Raw genomic sequence first — 24,328 nt, forward strand, 5'->3', positions numbered from 1 at the left:
TTACACACACATGTAGTCTTAAGGGATGCTTCAGCAGGAAAGAGCAAGGTACAGTACTTAATGTGCAAGTTCAGTTCAGCAGAACTCCAACTAAAGCATGTCAGCCTCAAGGGCTTTCCTCTCAAACAGCGAGCCTAAGTTCTCCACAGAAGGAAACTTGCTGAACTACATTTTTCTGAACTTTAAAGAAAAAAGTCCTGATTCTAAACTGAATGAGGGAGTAAATGAATGAGCAACTTCACTGAAAGCAGGAGTGGCCCTGGTCTATTCTAGGAGAGCTACAGAGAATCCAGATAACGAAGCCATGACAAGAAAATGTTCCCACTTTTTTTTTAAACTCTTTTGTTGTAAGAACATTATCCATCTCAGTAGCTTTATTCTCAGCAGCAAACCCTAGACTGGTCTTTGAGGACTCTTAAATAACCTCCAGTATGGATGTAAAAAGGAAGCAAACCAGAACAATCAAACCTAAGGTTTACTTTTTACCATATTTCTAAGATACCTTTTTGATTCTCAGGCTCCTGCCTTCAGCCTTTCCCAAGTCAGTTCCATTCCCATCTTTTTCTCCCTGGATGATTCCCTCACAGCAGGCAGAGAGGCACCACTTCCAGGCAACCCCTGCTGTGCATCAGTTTCTCCACTGTAGTCTTTTTCTTGAGGCTCCTTTATAGGGATCAGTCTCCCCAGAGACTCTGGCCTCAATTTCCACACTTCTGTGTCATTTAGTGGTTGGCTACAGTGAAATCTTATTTGGTTGGAAGCTGACCTGCTGCCTATTTTGAATAATTTTAGATTTAGTCCTGGGATCTGACTGAGATTTGTATTTTAAGAGTTACTCCTTTCTTTCCTGGGGTTTAACAAACCTTTCTAAATTGTCTTATTTGATATAACATCATAAGGTGCCTTTGTTTCACCCAAAAATATAAAAAAAATTAGTATTTAGCTCATAAATATCTTCTTTTTTCCTTGTTCTTTGAAACTATGACCACGTGGAAATTTATGATGTTCCCATTCTGGCACAGAAGAACCCTGATGGACAGACTCAGGTAAACTTACAGACTTGGGTCCAGACTTACCTTCAAATTGGAAACTCGTGGCTCTGACAAATAAATAAAAAATGCTGTGGAAAACTCCTTGTCTTTCGAGAACTTCTCTGTTACTACCCATATCTGTAGGTGACTTGGAGATCTGCAAATGAATAAAGAAATGAAGTTCAGAGTAGAGTTTCTGGGCTCAAGGATGTTTTTTTACTGGATATTCTAAACCAGAAGATGAGTCATGGATTCATTCCAAGTCTTTAAGACTACATAACTTTTAATCTCTGCCTCATTCAGCTCCTCATCCCTCCTGGTTACATCCGCATGCTTTTCTCTTGTTCAGACTTTTGCTGAGGGAGAAATAAAGCCTGAAGGTTTGTGGAAGAAAATCTGGGCTAATGTGAGGTAGTAGAGGAGTAGAAGTCTCAACCTGAACAGGGCCAAAAGGATGATTAGTCACTCATTTGTGACATGACCAATCAGCACAGGAGTGTATCCAGTAGAGATGGTAGGAATTGGATGGAGTTTTCCTTGATGTAATGCACATATATTTTTCCTAAGATAAGGGCCCATCAACAGCTCAACATGTTCTTGGTGTTACTGTGAGACAGAACTGCATGGTGTCTTTGACCTTGAGGTAATCAGGATTTTGTCTTTGAGGTAAGATCTATTGACATCACCTTCTTTCATTTGCCAGGCCCACATTCCTCCTAATATCCATGGAGAACATTTCTGTCTTACCCAACTCCCTTCAGGTGAGTGTGCTTACACTTCTAAGGGCAGAATCCTACAACGTTTCAAGGCAGGCTGCTTTTTCTTTGGTCTTCACAACACTTCTTTTGTGGGTGTTAACTTTTTTTTTCCCCAGGATATATTAAAAAAAAACCCCAGTTACTAAATTTTATAAAATAAATTAATTGGAAAAACAAAGATAAAACAATTTAAGAAATAATATAAAAATTATCTTCAAAAACATTTTCAAAAGCATTTCTTTCCTGACTAATTGTCTTAGAAAAAAACAGCATTTCCTTTTTTTATTGGAAGATTGAAAAGGCAAATATAACCATAGTAAACTTCGATAATATACAGACTAAAGCTGAATATCCTGCTTCATTGTCTCTATTAATGATATCTTGTGATATTAATTTAAAAAAGAAAGAAAATTAACATTACGTATTTATTAGCAGATTACTCAAATGATTTATCATCTCAGAGGTTCCTGTAAGTACTGCTGAAAATGTTTCCATTCATTTCACTGGACATAACAACGTAAAAAGACACAAAGTGCTTCTCTTGTTTACTCATACTTCTCACCAAGTTATGTTATCTCTTCATTCTGCCACCAGATATATCTTTCTTTTGCCCTCAAGAGTCTTCTACACAATTTCAATATGCTTGTCTGAGGGAGAAAAAGGGAAAAAAATTATTTGATTCAAATTTTGAAACTATCTCATGCTTACAATTCTTTCCTTTCACATAAAAAAATACTGTTTTGGCGATTTTTTTTGGTAAAGCTCTCAAAAAGAAGACCTTCCAGGCTCAAGGACTAAAGACAAGACACCCTCACAGTGCAGAGATTCAGCTGAAAATTTTAATCAGGACTGGAAGTGGAGTTGGCAGACTGATTTAAATTAGGCAGGCCTGGCTCTATATTGGGAAGTCTATGCTTGCATATCCATTTTTTTTTACTCCAGTTCTTCTTTTGGATTCTCAGATAAAAGAGAATAAAGTGGGCATTCTCCACTTGATGCAATTTCACTATACAGTGATTCCCATCAATGTATAATTAAAAGTGGATTTCCTTTTCCCTGAGATGGGGGAGGGTCTGCATAAACCTGGTTGATGTGAAGTGAACAAAGAGAACTTTCATGAGTTCTCCTGCAAACAGTCTATCAGTTACAATTCCTAGTGTTCACACTGCTGCACTGTTCAAAAGGAGCTCTAAAAAAAAAGTCAAGCAGGGGGTCCAAGAAAAATTCAACCCGCATGCCAACTAAGGGAAAGAAAGAGAAGGCAGGAAAAAAAACCTAGCTTTTGTTGTAAAAAGAACTAATGAAGCTGCTCTTAGAACTGTCCACGGTGACACAACAAGCCTGTGCACCCACACACATTGTGAGAGTGCCAGTCACCCACGGTAATGAGAAAAGGAAACACTGTAGGCAAAGGAAATATATGAATACATTGCTTTTATGGTTTAACTGTAGGAAATCACAACGCTGGCCCACAATATCTTGTGCCAACTGCCAAAAGTGGTAAAGTAATACATAAGGTTGTCTACTTAAATTTTTCTTACAGACAAGATGGACTGGTGGGGGGTAAAATCCCATTATCATTATAAATTGCTAATTAAATAATTATCAATTAGATGGGCAGACAGAACTCATTCCAATGAATTCCTTAGAGGGCTTTCAGTAAAGAAAAACAGTAATTTTGATTATTTTTTTTATCCATACTTCCTGCCTAGGGGCTCTAAATAGAGATGATATATGGTGTATCCCATGTTAGACTTTCACACAGTATATCTTGTGTTAGAGCTCAGGGACAAACACTGAACTTTGGTGCATATATAGATCTTTTTTCAGTTTTTCAGATAAATGGCCTTAATTTCATGATATTAATTAGATACCCAGGGTTATTTCCTAAGGAATAAAAAGAATACTTTCCACACTTTTACATGGTTTTGAGAAATCACTTTTCCCAAGTAACTGATAATATTTTCTAATATGTCATTGCACTTTCTTTTTTCTTTTTTGCATAATCCAGAATTTACTTTGAAATAAAATGTTAAAATATGTAACACAGACATGTATACAGACGATAGGCAGGATTGAAGACAGTGCAAGGAGCATTTTCAATGAACTTGGTTCTGTCTATTAACACCAAAACCAACGCAAAACTAATCCCTTTGCTTTCAGGTTTTGCAGTCAAGTTTTCAGATCAGATCCCTGAGCAAAGCTGTAACAGTACTGAGCAACAGAAATAAATGATCCTGTCCCATCCTGTACCCCTTACTCATACAAGATATTTTTCTGAGGAGAAGGGTCCCTCTGGCCCCTTAAACAACTTACTCAGCTACAATCAGTCATTACTCACGTGTGCACTGAGTGGTTGCACCCACACTTTTCTTGCCTTACATCAGTTTTGCAAGACAATTATAGGCTACAATGATTTGCAAGTGCTGTTTAAGAAATCTTCAGCTGTCTGTGACAAGGAATATTTTCTAAGAACAGAAGTTGTGCAGACTGAACTGAAGAGTCACATTAATGTTTGGGACAGAGTTTTCCTTGCCAGCAAACACCAACAAAAAGTGAGGAACGGAAATGGTAACATGAAAGATGGACTTTTAATTCCAAAGCCAGGAACATTTAAATATGAATGGGGCTTGCTGCCGCCCTCTATCTTTTGTCAGGAAATATGAAGCTCTGGAAGTCCTTTTGTTGCCTTCTTTGTTAACTGTATGAGGCTGAAAGGAGTTGGCTTGTTTCATTTTCAAACCCCGTCACAATGAGGGTCTCAAAAATGAATGCTTATAAATACATGAAAATGCTGAAGGGTTCATAAAGGATAGAAAACTTTTTTTTTCATAATCATCTGTCATCGGATGACTTACCAGGGACAATCATAATGAAAAACAAACAGCCAGGAAAATTTTTTAGTGTTTAGAAAGGGGAACAGAATTGTAGAATAAAATTAAAATATCATAACATAAAGATAGATATTTGAGAACAAGATCAAGAGATATAAAGTATATTAAGCAATGTGCAATCTCTTGCCTTCCTATTTTGCTGTTTTCCCTGTCGGTTTCTTGGAGATCACAGAATCCCAAGGTAAGTTCCTCACAGTGATGTTCTCTAATGTGATTTACTTTGAGGAATACTTAATGGAGAAAGGTGCCTACTACATTTAGTTATTGAGTTTTTGTTCGTGGTTCAGGATTGATCCACTTGAGTCTTTCAGCAGGGAGTAGTTTTCCAGTGTGGCACAGCATGACTCCAAATCAATAAGGTTAATAGATGTGGTGGCCACACAGTCAGAGGTGATGTGCCTGGCATTTTCCATGCCAATGAAGAAAATTTCTGATGACGAGATGTCATTTTTGTGCCGGCAGTAATGTCACCCTGATTACCTAGAGCACATAGCCAGTTAGTAAGTTAGCAAGACTGTAAATGGCCCATTAATCTGAATTATCTTTACAGGAACTGTTTCAAAAATTTTGCTTGCACCCAAATTACTGGTGCCTCTGTGATTCTTGAAATGCCAACGGCAGACTTGCTATATAAAAACAATATTGCTGTGTAAAAGTGACTAAATGGGAATCGCTAGCCTGGGACTTCACTTTGCATTTTTAAACTCTCTACAGCACACTATAAAACATGAAATTCCAGCCCTAAAGAAAAGAAAAAAGTTGCATGTTGTTTTAAAAAGAAACACATGAGCAAAGAGGAAAAAAATACAATGCAAGATATCACTGGAAAAAAGTAATAATGTAGATGACAGATCTACTTATGTAATGAGAATGTGATATGTTGGTGTTCCTGCAGTTCTAATTTTCTCTGACTTTTTAAAATATGCAAACTCTTAAGAGTGCCTCCCAGATCATTAATGGGTACCCATTCCCAGATGGCCTGCATTGTGAACAAAGTGTTGGACCGGACTGGAAAGAGAAATCTGTTTAATATTCCAATATCTAAATGTCAGGAAGGTGTAATTCAGAGTGCCACTGAAAGATGAGCCGAACAGAATACAATTTATGGTGACTTTAGTTAACAAATGGCATTAAGGGAAGAATTTCCATAATTAAATCATTAACTAATATGAAATATTGATTTCCTCTCTGATGTTACTGGATTATCACTTGTCAGACTTGCAGATAAGCGAAGAGCACTCAGTGCAGTCCCTACCAGGAACAACAATAATTTGCATTATGATAACACTGTCGAGCACTATCAAGCACAGAAAACAGAGCAAGGTGCCATGTGTGCCAAGCCATCCTTGCCCCAAAGAGCTGGCAGATAACATTTTGATGAAAAGTAATAGGATGGCTGCAAGGGATGTCTGTGCAAACAGACTGGATAAAATGATGATTTGTACTGGGAGGCAGTTCCCACACTGGCTTCTTCACACTCCCTACTGCGTGGTGACTTACTCAGAGCTTCTCCTGGCTGCCTTCATCTCTACAAGGCTTCTAGACAGCTGCTTGTCTGAAGAGATAAATTCTGTTGCAGTTAATATCAAGAACTTCCATTTTCTAACTGTGAAATTTTGGGGTTTTTTGGCTGCTCTTTACATATTCCTGTTTCCCAAGGGAAGTTGAGTACATACTGTGGAAGCAAATACAGCACATTAAATAATGATTTTACTTATATTCCAGTATGCTCATTAAACATGTTAAATAGTGGAACATATTAGGTTAACTTGAAAATGCAGAAGGACTAGAAGAGGCGAGATTAAAAAAAATTTACACTGAGAGGATCCTCCTTAATTGAGTTGTAATCAGTTAGTATTGATCATTAGTCCTTTTATCAGCATGATGAAGATAATGATGATAATGATGACGATGATGCAATGTGCAGCACTTGGATCATAAAGAGAGGATGGAAAATTGTTTAAATATTTGATAATAATTCTTTCTTGAAGGTGAGACAGACTGCAAAACATTGTATATTACTCTCAAATTCATGACAAAGCTTGAAAAAAAGTTGAATAAGCAATTTTCTTAATATACTTTCCTTGATCTGCTTTTAAAGAAATGTCCACTCTTTGCTAAAATGGAAAGAGACTATATTTTTGAGAAATGCTTTAAAAGAAAATTGTTATTTTCTACCTCAGTCTTTCAGCAGGAAAGCAGTTCTTTTGCCAGTCAAACATTCAAAAATCATGTCTCATTTGAATAAATTAACATATTTTGTGGCAAAAATTAATTCCAAGGAAGGAACAATAAATACGAAAGCAATTTAAATTGTGTATTTTACTGGGGAGGGGGAAAAAAAAAGAAAACCCAACATTGTCATGCGTATGACAGCTCAGCTAATTTGATGGGCTTTGATGTTAATTTAGGGTTTACTTTAATTTCAAAACATATTTTTTCACTTAATAAGGGAAACAAAAGAAACTTTCAACCAGTTTGTTATCTGGGAATGTTTTGGCTTCTCAAATGTGAGAACATGATTGTTTTTATTTCCAGGAGGAGATAATAACACTGAAGCAATAAAAAAGAGTCAAGGCAGCTTGCACAGCACAGGAAGTTCACAGCCAGAGACTTAATTTCCCACACAATGTACTGTGCAATGGGCCCATTAACATAGATGAATAGGCTCTTTAAAGGTTTTTTTTTTCCAGATATGCAGCTGCCGCTGAATGGTGCTATGTTAATAAGGTACTCACTTGCCTATTCTTCAGGTACTCTGGCATTCTCTACCTAGGTAATCTCCATATAGGAAAAGCTATTAGGGGTTGTATCTCCTACCACACCTTCAATTATTTTAACACCTGCACTGATAATCCTGGCAAGGTAAACTGGTAGGGGGCCAAGGGTCTAAGTCCATCCTCTTCTTCCCCCAGAAGTCACATCTCAGGGGGAGGGGCTGAAGGAGAGCAGGGAAGGAAAAAAAGTAAAGTCACTTTTATTACACATCAGTGGGAACATTCTGAAAAAGCTTTCATGCCTAGGAAATTGTTATTTCTTCAAACAACTGACAGCCTGCAGAGGAAACTCTAATGGAAATCCAGCTCATGCATTGTTATGCATGGCCCTCATGTAGATACATGGGGGTGGATTAAGTTAGCTTCCAAAGGGTCTATTGTGTGCAGCATTAATTTGCAGTGCTCTTGATATTTGAGTTTGAAGGTTTTACAACCTTTGTGTTTATTTAGATGCACTATATCCTACATTTGTTTATTTCCTTCCACAATCCCTTATTACCCAGTAAATGTTACATTTATCTTTATTAACTTTCAATATGTTGCTGTAACTTACAGAGAAGGAAATAATTACAACCTCCTTCAGATGTAGTTTTAGAGAAGAGTTTTGGTTGGTTTGTTTTTTTTTTTTCCCTTCTTCTTCCTGGTCAGTTCTGACTTTTCCATCTGTTAAAACAGTGGATTTCTTTATTGACACAGTGGAGTAATAGCATAAAAATGGTGTATTTTATTATTAATTTATGAATATTAGCCTATAACAAAATATATTTCCCTTTGTCATATATGACAAATAATTAAACAAACCAACCAATAGTCTGCTAAGAGAATCTGGCACTGGTGTGATTGCCTCTTACTACACAGAGATATAAGAAGAAAAATGCACATACCACTCTCCATCATCACAACCTTTCCACTGTTTTCTCAGAATCCATCACAAATTTGTTATAATAACCTACAGGTCTTCTTTTCCCAATATTAAGATGCAAAGTACAAACAAGACTTTTCCTCTGCTACCTTAGCTTGTTTCCTTATTTTCCTGCAAAGATTCACATACAATGTAGACAGGCACTTTTGTAAGTTCAGCTTTTCAGTGAGGTTTATATTCAGAAGTTCCTAAGTGTTAGTTTTTCAACACTGAACTAAGAACTCAAAGTAACTTGTACATTCAAAGGAAGCTATGATCCTAATCTGAACTAAAGGGCTCAATTGAATAAAAATAGCTTATGCTCGAGTAACTCAAGTTATGTGTGGCTCCTTCCCCTCCCCCTTTATATGGAAGTCAGTCAGTTAGGCATTTTTGTATTTTAATAGTACAAAAGGGTTTCTTCTGGAAAGAACTAAAGGCCTGACTTACAGTAATTAGGCTCTGAGTAGTATCAGGTGCACAGTTTACTCAGGAAAACCCCCTGACTCTGAAGGAAGACTTCTTAAAACTGCAGAAAGTTTTGAATTCAGGTTTTGATGCTGCATAATGGATAAGAGAAAGGAAATCTCCTTCTTTAGGGCTCAGTCATTCACTCATTATGGCACAACAGCAAAACCAGCTGCCTCTGGACCTGCCTGCTTGTTAGAACAGGGGAGACCATTTGTAACCTCTCCCAGACTGACCAAGAACTGCAAACCCAGTGACAGAAGACAGCAAAATCAGCTGTTGGAGAAGTGGAGATCCTAATCCAAATTTTTGGGTTTAGGATCTTTTCTAATATCCTGGAAAATTATAACAGCAGGGATAGAAGGAACTGCATTTCCCAGACCTGTTAGAAGTGCTGTGGTACCACTGGCACTGTATAAAACAATAGCACAGCTTCCTCTAGAACATGATAAAAAAGTGTGTGAAAGTATGGCTGGTCCAAAAAAATATAGATCCAGGGCTTCTGTTCTCCTTGTTTTATAACACAAGGAAAAGGAGTGAAAATAGAGAGATGCAAATTCAAAACTAATAAAAAGGAAACCCCTTTTCCCCTCACTTTGGATATTTAGGCTGCCAATATGCAATATCACATTATTCCACCAAAGTCAGATTAAATCCAACAGAATAAACAGAAATCTGATGCTACAAGGACCTCCAGCATGACAATACTTAATTTGAATTACTGGAAAATAAGAGACCTGGGTCCTAAGCAGTGGTGTCCTCATTTGCTGCCACAAAATTCTGGGATATTGTGTCTTCAACTGAATATGTAGACCCTGGCTCCTGCCATAGATAGGGTGCTGCAATAAATAGGCCACTTCCTTCATACAATAAAACAATTCTCAGCTTGGGCTGGATTCAGAGATTTTTTTTTTTTAAATGAAACTATAAAAACTAGAAAGCAGAAAATGTTTGTGGTTTTCTTTTTTTTTTTTTAATTTGGTTGTTTGTGTGTGGTGTGGTTTTGTGTTGATTTTTAATTTTTTATTTTTTTAATTTTAAGATAGATAACTCCAAAGTTTTTCCAAAACAGAGGGAAGAACTAAGTAAATCTCATATAGCCTATTTTGCTCTAAAAAAAGCTAGTAAAGGCCTTGTGATCAGGTATACTTCTCTAGCAGGGATGCTGTTTATTTAATAGATGGTCTATGAGCACACTTAATTTACTGTATGTTAATTTTGAGTAGTTTTTACATCCTGCCCCTATTCCATGAGAGAAGTTATACACAAAGAATTCATCACACTCCTTCATTTTTCATCTGAGCCATCTTTAACCAATCATTCCAAGGAATATGTGCCCTGACATTTGTAATGAATGTCAGAGTATTAAAGAAGGGTCTGATTTGCCCTTGGTTCCAAAGTGCACACTATTTTGACTTGGTCTCACCAAGCCCTTGACAAGGCAGGGAAGGAAATCTGCTCCAGTGCTCACAGTAGCTCAGATGCTCACTGCCCTCAGAGCATCATGGAGAGATGCAGAAAGGCCAGAGCAATCCTCTCATTGCTGAAACCTTCCAAGTAGGTATGGAACTGTCTGTATCTCCATTTTCCCATCTCCTTGGAGCCAATCAGGAGTAAGCAAAATGAAAAGCTTTTACCATTTTGTGCACCTTTTAAACACAAGAAGCAGTCTATTTTATAATCTCCTTCTGATTACAATATTGAATGTTGAATGAATACCTGGAGTTATCAGTGGTAGTGAGGAGATGAAAGTCTACAGTTTCCCATTCAGGAAAGGAGCAGGTACCACGAGTCTTCAGGGGAGGATATCCTTCCAGAACCTCTGAACACGAACAGATGACCTGAGGGAACCAGGAAGAGTGATTAAAGGAACTGTACTGTAGGGTGGAAGAAGATGGAGATGAAGACAAATTAAGCTACACAATTTATACATCTGAGACAGTGAAAGATCCTCATCAAAGCTGAGGAGGGGTCAATCAGAAGCTTGGTACTAGCCCAGGGAAATGATAGGCACTCTCTAGAGAGTGCAAACAATTGGAAAGGATTGTGTCAAGTGGAAGAAAAAGTTTAATGAGAAGCATTGTAAGGAAAAAGTAAACATAAAGAGAAGGAAACAGACAAAATGATCTCCAAGTGGTGGAAACAATTTGAGAATATTAAATACCTGTGCAAACCAAAACACAGATTGTGGGAACAGGGTGACAATGAAAAGTGAACAGAGGGCAATAAAAGATGTCTGCCTCATCTGGATAATGATATTACACTGTCAAAAAAGAGAAGAGAAAAGAAAATAAAAAAGCCCTTATTTCTTTAGGCATATATGAACTCTAAAACCCATGTGATTTTCTCACTGATTACTCCCTTCTGTGTTCATATACCCATTGCTCAGGGTCCTGAGCACTTTGTTAACCAGGAGACATCTCCACTGAAGGCCATCAGACACGGACCTGCTGAGCACAAGCCTCTGCTGGGTGCATCTGCTGCACCCACACCATCCTAGAAGTTGGGACTCCTTGAGATTCCACCAAAAAAACCTGAGGAAAATGACAGCAATAGCAGCCAGGCAAGGGGAATGCTAGAAAAGACTGTCTGCAAGGATGCTGAGGCTGTCTCAGTTCTGCTTTGGAGTCTGCATATCACAACACACCCACGGAAAGGACCAGACTCTTTTCCCCTTTCTTTTCCCTGTGTGCCTGGTGTGTACACCTCCAGGCTTAACTTTGGTCCTGCCTTCTCCTATCTTTAGAACAGCATGCTCTGAAGCACAACTTGTTATTAGTCAGATGGGAAAGAGAAGGGACCAGATTCCCTAATTATTTTTAATGGCCTTTCCTGGTACACTGCCGAGCCTCAGTGAGGGGTGGGCTGTCATGTGGCTCATGCTGTATAGCATGGGACTGATAAACCACCCCTGTTTTAGATTATTTATTGCTTGTTTGATGGAAAGCTGTCAAGCTGTCTTTATAGATAATGTTGAAGCTAATTGATTATCAGACTCTGTGTTTTAATTTTTTTTCCACAAAAAGTGGGTTTTGGGGTTTTACAGGGCAAAAAATGCATCTCAGACTTGGAGCACTGGCAGATTTGGGGATGTATTCTGATAGAAAATCTGAATAAATCACTGCTAATTTTGTACCACAAAAATTTGGTGTCTGTAAGTGCAAAACAGGCCTCAGTTCCTTTCCAGTCAGGATTGCCTGCACAGACACACCAGAACCAGTTACCTCCAAATGAAAGCTCATTTCCCTATCACTTTGCTTCATATAATGGAATATTGACCCCAATTAGCCTCGGATTCTAATTGTACCTGACACAGCAAAGGCCCCTGGTGAGGGACAGTCCCAGAACCATGCACTTTAAAATGCAATATGGGCAAAAGTCACACAAAATCCTTGCACAGGAAGAGGAAACTAGATAACTCATTTTCATCCCTTCCAAAGAATACTTAAATAATTGCATTTGTTGAGGACTAAGGAAAATTACAGGACCACGGGTGGCTGGTTTTTTTTCACTTTGTTCCTCTGTAAATACAGACTGAGTCATTAACAGGAGAAGGAAGAGAGTGATCCCCACAGTCTGCCTCTTTAACACTGGAGTCTGTCTCTCTCTCTCTGCTGCTCCTGGAGGCAGCTCTTACCAGCCACCTCCAGGATGATGTGGCTCACAGACAACCAGCCTGGTTGCTGAGCACTGTGATTTTTTCAGCAACCAGGCAGCTTGTTTAAACCACCACAGAGCGGGGGCAGAGCCTGCAAGGAGCTGAGGTAATCATTTTTACATTAACTATCTGGCAAAGATGAGGGCTGCAGACAGGGAGAAGGGATACAAGGGGAGGGAGGAGATGTGGAAAATGACAGTGAAAAATGAAGAAACAGTCTTTTAAAAGAAATCCAGTGTTCCTTGGAAAGGTATGACACTGCAGGAAGACTGAAGGCAGAGAAGGGAAGGCAGAAAGGCTGCACATCTGCATTCTGCACATTTAGTTCTAATGTGCTATTTTGCCTTTATCTTTTTTGTTGCTGTTTCTCAGGCCAGCTGCAAAAGTTTTGCAAAAGACTCCCACTTCCAAAGCAAACCAAAAAGTCAGAGTACAGTGGTGGTGTGTCTTATCTATGGATTTTTTTTTCCTATTTTGTTTTTCTGAGATCAGCTGCTGAGGAAATAAAACCCCATGCAATTTCCAGCAATGAAAAGTGGATCAGTCCTTTTGCTCAGAAAAAAAACCAGCCTCATTTTCATATTTCCATATTTAATTTTTGCACTTGCATGTACATTTCTGTTATCTTCCAGCCACATGTTGCTATTTGTCTCTGTACTGAAGGATTTTTTTTCCTTTTTTTTTAGACTGTGGGCTATGTGCAGCCTGACTGGAATGTAAAAGATCCACAGGGAAAAAAATCTTCCAGTCCTTACAGAATTAAAGCTGGCATGCCACAGGTTTTGTGGGAGCACTCCACACTCAGCACCACCTCGGGTGGCACAAGGAGCACCATTAACCTACAGACCAACATCTCGTGGCCATTGCAAAGCCCCTCACCAGATCTACAGGCATGGCCAATGGGAGGTTGAAAAAAATTGGCAGCCACTCACCCTTCCAAAAATCAGCCAGCTTTGGCCAACTGAACACTGTTTAACACTCAGCTGGTAACTCTGCAGCTTCCACAGCTACCCAAGCTCGGGCAGAAGGAGAGCTCTGAGGTTTAGGAGACCATTCCAAGCAATTTCGCTGGATTTAGGCTGTTGTCTATGTTAGCCACCCCTCAGCTATCTGCCTTTCAGTGAGATCCAGGCTTGTAAGATATTTGGGTGCTTTTGAAAAGGTTACATGCAGTCAAAAGCAGGCAGCCAAGGCTCCTGCACTGAGCCAGAGCTGGTGAGGCAGCTCAGCCTTATGATATGTCTTAACCCAGCAGCAGCAGTGCTTGGACAGACATCCCTTCTGTTGTGCTTGCTGGCAGACAAGATTTCAGACAGAATCTGGTTATGATTTAGTTTTGGTCAACATGTTCAATGCTCAGTCAAAATTCTTGGGCAGCCAACACAACACAGGGACTGCCTTCACTAGGAGAGAGAGTAATGCAATGTTTTCAGTTTGAACAATATTTCAGTTGTTGTTTTGTCAGTGGACCACAGCCAGTCATGAACTGCTCCAATTTGGTCCCAGACTGCAGACAGCTCTGGTTTGTCCACATAAAGTCTATTCAATCAACTCACACTGCAAGCTGGCAGAAGGGACACACCTCCAGCTCCTGTGTGTCACTGCTGCTTCTGGTGCCATCATGGGGGCACTGCCAAACCCACCAGTGTTCCTGCTCTCTGACAGGGAAGCTCTGCATCTGCAGCAGGAAAAAATGTTTAACACAAGGGTTTTCCCAGCCCTGATGACAAAGCTGGAACTCAAAAGCCACAACAGTGCATATTGTGTTGGTATTGACCTCCCTCCCCTCTCACCCTTAGATTTCTGTGTCTCCATATTTACAAGTCTCCCCTCCATGGCACCCAGGTGCCAACTGCAGTTCCCAGTGTCTGGGAAGTGACCACTGATAATGTATGAAGACTGTGATATCCTGTATGGGAATTGACAGGTTTTGAACTTGAAGAGGCCACGAGTAAAATCAGTGTGTAAGTAAGACTGGAAAGCATTTGAAAATGAAGGACAATGTAATGGGCTTTCATGCAGTTTCTTCCAAATGTACCTGCAACTAATATTGAATTGTCACTACAAGTATTAAACATTATAAAGACATTAGATTACTATTTCTAATTTAAGGGGGGAAAACCCCATTTTTTTCCTTCTGGGTGGAGAGTGTTTTTGTGTCATTTGGCAGTTTAAAGGTTTAGCAAACCTATTCCTATCAAAATCTTGAAATTCAGCCAAAGACATCCTGGTGTTACACACTTTTCTCACTTATCTCTTCATGTTCTATGGCAAATGTAGCATTTTCCTTCTGGAGCAGTTAACATAAAAGGTCTTGGTTAAGAGAAGCTTTCCCCTTGGAAGAGATAATCTGCTTTCAAAGATATAAGTTAAACAACTGAGTGGTCTAATTGATTGAACATTTACAAATTATAATTGAATTTGTGCCAAACTATGTGAAACAGATTTATGTTCCGCTTCCCATACTGTTTATCCCTCATTTTTTGTGTGTGTGTGTGCATGTGTGAACTGAATCTTTGGGAACTCCTTTCACTTGATGCATCATTGAGGTGGTTAAACACATTGCATTATGGCAGTCTGTCACATCAGTGTTTCAAACTGAAATACTGGACTTGACACATCCCTGGAAAAGGAAGTCAGACCATCCAAAATCCAGAGTTATGTTTCTTTTGAAACTTGAGATTCTGAAGACAGAATTTTCACTTAACTCCAACTGCAAGGGCAAAAAAAAAGGAAGAAAAAAAAAGGTTTAAGTAATTATAATGCAGTTTTTTCAGCTTTGAAAATAATTTTCATGAAAATAATAGTGTCTTGATTGTCCTGCTTGTAGTGGAGCCAGCTCCCTGTAAATACCCATATTTATTTTGCTGAACCTCTGTGAAGTGATTATGGAAGAAAAATAAAGGGGACATAATCTGAATCTCCAGCAAACAAAATGCAACACATTGCCATATTTCTATGCAACAATTTCTTGAATATGAGGAGTCCAAAAGCACAGAACTCTTATCTGAGCCCTTGATGATGGTGAAAATGTGTCAATGAACATTCTTGAGAATGTTTCTTTCAACAGGATGTGCTCTAAGATGAAGAGCTGTAGTAATTTCGGGGCTGTATCTTGTCTTTCCAAAGGAAGAATTACAAGTCCATTGCAGTGCAAAACTTAACTTCTGCAGTTGTACAGAATATGCTCCAAAACAATGGCATCATCAACAAAGGTATGATTTTTTTAAAATCCTGTTTTCCTATGTATTATTTAAAAATAATTTAAAAATCTTTTACCACATTCTTCAACTTAACCCGTTCCCACACTATAACCTGCCACATTGCCCAGACAAATTCACTGATCATACACAAGACTGGATGTGATCACCTTCCACTCTTACCAGAGAGTACCAAAATTTCTTTTTGGTGATTTCATCAAAAAAAAAAAAAAAATTAAAAAAAATTTAAAAATCCTCAAGATTATAAGCAGCCATGTTTCAATATTGTAATGCAATAGGGTAGAGATAGGACCAGGAAATTCTTGTGTTCTAACTTCAATCAGCATACAACAATGTGCACGAGTAATTAGTATGGAAACAAGAGTAAAAATGGATTATCAGATTTGAAGGAAAATTATTGCCTTCTGGACAATATTGCAGTCTTAAGATTATATCTAAGTCTCATTTAGTCTTTTTCTGTTACAATGGAGGATATACAATATATTAAGTCTAACAATAAAAAGACAAGGTATATAACGCTTAATATCAGAGAATGTGCCACATTATCAAAAAAATGTGCCACATTATCAAAAACATATATTCCATGTATTGTTTCTATTATTTTAAATTTCTAAAGCTTTTTTTGAAATTGAATTCATGACTTTTAAGCACTTTGGGGTTAACAATAAGATTTGTTGAAATTCCCAAAATATTCTATTGTTTAGCATTCAGTGCATTATAAAGAATGCATGTTACTTGAATACCCCATGGCATCTAGGATCCAAATTTCATTCTATTCTCCCCTTCCTTCCACCTCAGAATCATCTGTAAATGACTCTCCTTTTCCATCAACAGTTTTCTAGTGACAAAGTCCTGCCTCCTCCAACGCCCACCTCAGAGCTCCTGAGTTTATAATGCGCGCTCAAGGCCTCACGGGATTCTCTAACATTTACACAGCTGTGGCAAACACTTCAACATTAACCACCTGACCTTCCCCAAAAAGCTCAAAGAGCTCAAATTCCTTATTGCACACAAAGAATCAAACACATTTGGAGGGCCTAGGGCCATGATTTTTTTTTAGCTATCAGGCATAAAAACACCTCCATCCACTTTTTCAGAGGACTCTGTTTCACCAGTGCCTTTTTTATCTGCTCTCCACATTCTACCCTATCTTCTATCTCCACAAAGAAGCCCTCTCTACCACGGGGGCAATAAATTACCATTGAAGAAAGAATGCAAAAGAGGTGCTAAATCAATACCAAATTCACAGCTGAGACCTAGACTTGGACTTTGCAGAGTGCAGACTATGGTCTTTACTGAGCTCCCATGAAGGGGCTCATACCCCCCCGTGTCCTTCTCACTTCAGTCTGATTTCAAACCCACTGCAGGATAAGGCATTAACTTTTACAATTTTTTTTTTATTTTGATTTATAATTAATTATTACCGTGAATACCTTCCTTACTTTCTATCACATCTCAGGATTCATTTTGCATGAATGAAACTCTTGTGAAAAAAAAGCAGTTTTACCACAGAAATTTTCTCCCAAGATGGCTGTTGAACTGAAGAGCAGGACAAACACTCTTGGTGCTCACCGAGGAGCAGCTCTAGGGCTGTTCTGGGTACACTCCTCTCCCTGGAAAGGAGAGGCTGGTGGGCACTCAGACTCACACCTTGGAATGTTCCATGCAGTTTAAAATAGAGCAAATTGATAGAGTGGGGCTTTGTCCCTTAGCAGGGATGCAGCCATTGTCCAGCTCACAGTGTCAGTGACACAGCACTGGCTTCTTTGCCAAACTGCCTGATAAGGCCACAGCAGGCTCTGGATTTACCCATTACCACAGGGTTTAATGACCTTAAGCACAACACTGAATTACACCTCCAATTGCTATTTCCATCTGATTAACACTGAAAAATGCAGAAGGCTGGGTACAGACACACAACACTGGTAAATGGACTAACACATTGAGCCATAACATGCAGCATTTAATCCTCATTCAACACTTAACTCATGATTATTTACCAAGCTTTTCAGAAAGGGATGTGATACTGCAAAATACAGAACTGAAAAGCTGATCTGCTTAAAGAAAATTAATAAATATTTGAAGCACTTGGCAATAAACTTTCAGGAAATGTGTCACTGAAGGCATCTTGTGCAGCCACTGCTCCCACTACCCATACCAAGGTTCACCAAAGTCATGATTTTGCAAATAACTGCTTAGGAATAGGAGAAATGCATTCAAAGCTTTGCTCTTGGCTGTAATCTAAAGGAAAGTAAGTATAAAATTTACAGAGATAATTTTGCAAAATAACTGTCCATTTCACCACTGTGGGACAATTGCCTGCAGTTCTTCCAAATGCTCATCAGCCAGTCTAGAAGTTTAGATAAACTGGGCATTGCAGTCATTAAGAAACTCGGTGAAAGGTAGGTTATGGATGTAGAACAATACTACCATTTTTAAATTACTAAAATAGAGCTTTGAGTTATAATAAGAACCAGAGCTAAAAGTTGAATGCCAGCTTTTTTTTTGTTTTGTTTTAGGCTTTCATGTTGACCTCTGCTCTACACAAACTTAAATCTGTTTTACATCAGAAGCTGCAGGGACGGAAGAGTACATGGGAAAAGAACATGTCTGGGAGTTTAGAGAGGACCAGCTAAATTTTTTGAGCTCCAGTGGGATTGGTGACATAACTAAAAAGCAGCAAACAGCAGGTGAGAAGGAGGATTTAAATATAAATAAGGACACTTTGAAGGCATAAGTTTTTATTGATCACATTCACATTTACAAATCAAAGTCTCTGCTCTTAGAAAAATATTTAACTAAGAAAGAATCCAAAAGTCGTAAAATACCAAGCAGGGAAAGAAAAAATATTAGAAAAAAGGAAAGGCATGGAATCATGTTGATAAATATTCCCCAGACTAAAAAAATCAACTAAATACCCTATTTTCTTTAATTAAAAATCACTGAATTATTTAAGGATATCTGCCCAGATTAATTATTGAAGACACATCAAGATCTGCCTAGTGGTGTGATTACTGGTTTGTATGGTTATTAAGATCTGCCTATTTGGACTTGAATTCAACCTCCAATTAAAAAAGTTATTAGAAATTCAATCCACACTCCGTGCTTTAAAATGGTTAAATATTTTAATTCACATCATTCATCCATTAATAAAAAACAGAGCTTAGTTTCTTTTTTTCACCTGTCACTGTATACAAAGAAACAATGCTCATTTTATGGCCATAGTTTAGCAGACATTTGCCATCCTACTAAAGGTGCTGCTCACAATCTATCCATGGGATCAGAGTTCAATAGCAGCACATTCAACCTGGAAAAAAGTGGTGGTTACAATAGCATAGTAATAACAGTTGCAGATAACAATCTGAAAAGCTCAGACCACTGAAACACCATGGTTTGCAGTTAGAAAATATTTGTGTGTTTTACCAGAATGTAGCCCAGTACACTGCCAACTAGGAGAAATAAAAATCTGGTGGGAGGACACAAAATTAGATCAGAGCTCCCTCAAATGAAAAGAAATCCAGTCTTGCTGAACTGAAATGTGATCATTGGGATAGCATTTCTATCAGCTCATTCATTTCAAATGCAATTTAATGCTGTATTAGAAACTTCATTTTAACAAATGCTATTGCATAGGTGCAACTTGGCTGCCACAGCAGGCCCAGGAGACCCCACAGGGACCCCATAACCACACTTTGGGAACAGAGACACAGATTCCCTCCACCAAGTGAAGGCCACTGAGGTACTGACTATTATAAAACAGGTCTTACCAGCTTTTGCAAGATGTGTTCAGCCCTGTTGGCCTTAACAGTGACCACAGGGATGCCTGGGAATTGATACAACCACGGAACAAACATTTAGTGATACTTAGCCACAAAACTTTGCCAGCCTCCAAAAATTTGCAGCTTAGAGGCTCCCCACTAGCAGACCTTGCTGGATTTCTCTTCCATGAACTTTTCCAGTGGCCTCCTGTTGAGCCCCATAAAGGATCAATAATCACAGCATGCAGGCTCGCACTGTGTAGAACCATCGTGGTCCCTCCTGGGCTGTCCATGTTGCCCTCATTTAATCCCCACACTTCTGGTATCAGAAAAAGTAGTGGGCACTTGGTCATCTCCATGGCAGTCATGATTTTCAGACCCTTTCTTTTATGTTCTCTGCATTACCTCTTTGGCACGCTGAAAAATATGGCCTATGTGGATGTTTCTTCTGCAAAGGATGTGGAGTCAGGACTCCAGGGGTCTGTGGCTGCTCCATGGAGAGTTTTCACATACCTTCACCTTGTGTTTAGTGATTCACCTTGTATGGACTGAATTATTTTCCAAATATTTCTGTTTTCCCCTAGAGGAAAGAGTCTTGATGACAGTTCTAATCTAAGACCTAATTTAGGTACCAGGCTGGTGTTTTGAAGGAGACAGAGTTAGATCAAATTACACTAAATTTATCAGGCGAAGATCTAAGTGTTTCTGTTTAGTGAGATGCAGAAATTTGTGCCATTAATGTTAGCTATTTGACAGTGGTTTCTTTTCATTACATGAAATGAGAAAATGGAGCCAGTTCATTATGAAGATGGTGAAAGTTTTAATAAGGCAAATACAGGCTGAATCCTACAAGTGCATGTGGGGAAAGTAATGTAAAAAATGCAACATCAAAGAAAGATGAGCAGGGGATTGAGAGCAGAGAAACATGTAATGAGCCGAGTCAGACTGAAGTCTAAGATAATTGCTCAAAGATTGCAGCACTTGGGAATTGCTATCCTGTGGCAGGAGTAGAAAATGGGTTGGAATGAATGGGACCCAGTCAATCTGTAACCACATTGTAAGGGCCAAGATAATTTCCTCCATTTTCAGGTGTAGAAGCTGAGGCTCTGAACAGAGCTGGCAGTGATGGTCTCACCTGGAACAGATCTGCTCAGTCTGGGATCAGACCTGACCAAACTTGGTCTTTGCCCAAAAACCTCTCCTGAATATTTTCTGTTTTAACTCTGGGGCTAAAGAGAACTTAATAACCTGTCAGTGTGAAATTAATTTTCTTAACTGCAAAGAGTGTGGCTGTTCTTGCTGTTTGTACAGTGCAAAATAAGCCAGTTGATCAATGGGGCTCTGATGATTTATTAACACCATGCCGCCAATGAGAACTCATGCTGGAACTTAGGATGGCTCAAACTTAATTTTAAAATACTGAAGGAAATCTCAAATCTTTCAATGACTTATAGAACTGCTTGTATATTTGTCATATATTAACATAGAAAGCAAAATATATCTGAATAATAAGGAATGCATCTTCAATCAGTTCAAAGTACTGCCAACAACAGTAAGAGCAAATTGTGTTTCTTCATGTTCTCTAGAAATTCCACAAAAATGACTTGATATCCCAGTGTATTAAGCAATTCCTATGTTGCGTACTAAGTACCTCTGTTTTTACAAAAAGAAAAAAAAACCCCAACCTAAATCTATTTTCATTTGTATTATTTTTTAATTTCAATGAAAACAATCCAACTGACCTGAAATTCTCACTGAAAAAGTTTGAGCATTATTAAAACAGCTGAAACAAAACACTACATGTTTTTGTTTTTTATTTTCTCACTAAACATTCACGGCACCGAACTGCCCTAGTTAAGGTCATAATTCCTAAAATTTGATTCATTATTTATGCCTCATTTGGGGTGACAGTGCACCTACCTAGTTGAGATTTATTTAGTAGTTGTCTGCTACCCCAAGAGAGGCTGCTGTTCTCCTTCACCTTGCTAAATACACACATAAACAGCATTTCAGTGGAAACTGATAAACAATTATCAGGCACAAAAAATCATATGGGAAACCAACAAGAGCTTATATTAAGAGGATTTGGTTGCACTGCCATCAACCTGGGTGTATTTTTACAGTTCAGATTAGCAACTTTAAAATATATATATAGTACAGAAAATTGTAGGAGGATCCTGAAGATGTAGTAAAAGGTAAAATATTACACTTTGGACTTGCTTGAGCATTCTTCTGAGATGTGTACAGTTTGATAAAGATGGTGAAGTATTATCTTCCCCATTTCACACTTTAAGAATATGAACTACAGACAGACTGAACAATTTCTGAAACCATCAGAAAGATCTTTCTACACTGGGGACAAAAGCTCAGCTGAGCCTTAAGGCTACATCCACACTGGAAAGCTGCAGACCAGAGGAAGATTTTTAGAGCAAAAAATTTGACAGTGAGGACCAGAAAGCTGCATTACAAGAAATTTTAGTTTTAAATAATTTTCTTTATACTTTGGAGGATCTTTTGTTTAACCTCACAGACCAAGTACCTATTTCTCTCTGGAGAGCATCAGATGTAGTTGGTTTACTTTTATCCAAAATAAATTCCAGTTCACACACTTGGGACAGTTCTCAACACGAGCAAAAGCATAAACAATGGAAATGATCACAAGACGTACTTTGGAAGTTTCCATCTGATCCAAGCTAAAATTCAAAGGTAGACTCGGCCTTTGCAATGGCAGCTGGATAGAGCCTGATTCAAAGCAGTGTGGTGCCAGTAGTGAGGTGAGGATAAGGGGCATTTGCAGAAGCTCCAGTGGAACCAAGTTTTGGGGCACCAGGAGGCAATTTTTTTTTTTTTACCCCTTAGCCATTTGTGCACAGATATGCTCTGCCGCTCTTGGGTTTGAACTCTAGCTGAAAACACACAGAACTTGCTTCATACCACACACCACATTGTGTGTGAAAGCTGTCCCCATGACAGGCAGTCTCCCAGAGATAACAGTAATCTTCTGGTGATGCTAACAGTTTTTACTGACTGACTGTGTGTGGTGCTCTTCTGAGCCCAGCCACTCAACACAGTCTGCTGAGCAGCAAGAAAAAGTCTCCAGCTTTGCTATGCTCTGTCAGCTTTCCTTACTGCTTCCAGAAATTAGTTCTGGGGACTTTGCTGATACATTTACATGAAGAGACAATGTAGTCCTCAGCTCCCTGATACACATATTAGATTATATTCACATATTGTGTTCCATGAGAGTCCATGCACATCTCAAGTGTCAGGGAGTTTTCCATGCTTCCAGAATACACAATTCTATGAAGGCAGCAATGTGTAGACTTCCCAAGATGCTTCAGTGGATTTTTGTGCCTGTGTAATGAAAATGAACAATGAGATATTGCTTGTCATCAGAGACCTGCTGCATCTGTGATGCTAATAATAATTGTTGGATAATTGCTCCTTTGTTAGTTTTGCTTTGAATAGATAGTCAAGGAGAAAAGATATTTAAAGGTAGAGAAAGAGAGGTGGAAACATACCAGCAAAATTCAAGAAGAATTTCTGGAAGAATATAGCTTTTATATAAAAGATTTGAAGGAGCAATTAGTTTGTTTACACTCATTTAGCTTGAGGGATTGCCCATCATGTGAACACAGCATGCCCCTGTTTAGGATTTTGGATTCAGCCTAATTTTCAAGTGTAACGTAGACCGTGAGAACTCTGGCCCTGAGCGCTGCCCCAATATCCTGGAATTCCCAAAGTCTGGAGAAACTCTGAGCGGTCTACAGAGGTTTGCATGTGGAAGCAAGGCTTTTTATATGGAGATCCATTCCAAAGCAGGTTAAGGTACACACTTACTATGTAGACATAGCTGCTAAAGTTGTTTTAAAAAAATCAAAGAATACAGACATATCACTTAAAAGTTGAAGAGGATTTAGTACCAAATCTTTAGTCCCTTATGCAACCAATTGCTACCTTGTACTTCATAAAATATGGTAGAGCAGTTGAACTGTGGGCACCATAACTTGTACTTTGAATCTACCTAAATGTAAAAAGTAATAAATTACAGTGAGTGATCCTAGCTTTTCAACTGGCATTCCAAGTCCATTTGCCTTTCTAATGCATTTTGAAAAAGATAAATGCCAAACACTTAAGCTGCATGTAAGCTTCTTGCTCCTTTATATTATTTCCTATAAATAAAAATATAAATGCTTGCAGTAATGCAATTTGACCTTTGAGCATATGGTACTATAAATCCAGTCATGATACATTTCCCCTGAAAATAAATATGATCTTTTCTTTTAAGATGCAGGACAAAAAGGTTCTTTCTTAAGGACATAAACACGTAATAATCCAAGTAGCCACTTAGCCCAGAAAGTAGAAACATTGCTCCTGGGCATGGGTACTCATGGATACATGGTCTCCATGCCAGGCAAAAAAACAAGCACTCTGTCAGGATTTTTTTGGGACAGAACTGTGCTATTGTCAGCCCTTTTCTCTCATATGAGAAAGATTTTTTATGAACAGGATTAAACAGATGTTATATAAAGAAATGTCAGTATTCTGTGTCAGGTACTTACTTTGAACTTATGTTCTGTGCTTCACAATTGAAACTATTCTTTCCCTTTACTGAAGTTGCCAAAATACTGTCTTCATCAACATTGATTCAACACATCATCATCTAAAACAAGGTGATAAAGCTGGTATTTATATCTGACAGGGGACTGATTACAGATGATGGCAACAACCATCTCAAAAGGTATAATTCTCTGCCACAGTGTATATCAGTATTTTTCTTAATTATTTTTGACATTTTACCTATTACTCCAAGGACTTTCTCAGAGGGCGGAAATAAAGGGGAAAAATGGGTTTTGTGCCAC

General features: G+C 38.5%; 1 long non-coding RNA gene across 1 annotated transcript; it reads left to right on the top strand.

Moving 5' to 3' along the window:
- Positions 1-15,582: 15,582 nt before the first annotated feature.
- LOC132331471 (uncharacterized) lies at positions 15,583-21,260 on the top strand. Its single transcript, XR_009487596.1, has 2 exons — positions 15,583-15,702; positions 18,228-21,260. It is a non-coding gene; the product is annotated as an uncharacterized LOC132331471 (long non-coding RNA).
- The last annotated feature ends 3,068 nt before the right edge of the window (positions 21,261-24,328 follow it).

Source organism: Haemorhous mexicanus, chromosome 10 (assembly GCF_027477595.1).
Source record: "Haemorhous mexicanus isolate bHaeMex1 chromosome 10, bHaeMex1.pri, whole genome shotgun sequence".
Taxonomy (NCBI): Eukaryota; Metazoa; Chordata; class Aves; order Passeriformes; family Fringillidae; genus Haemorhous; species Haemorhous mexicanus.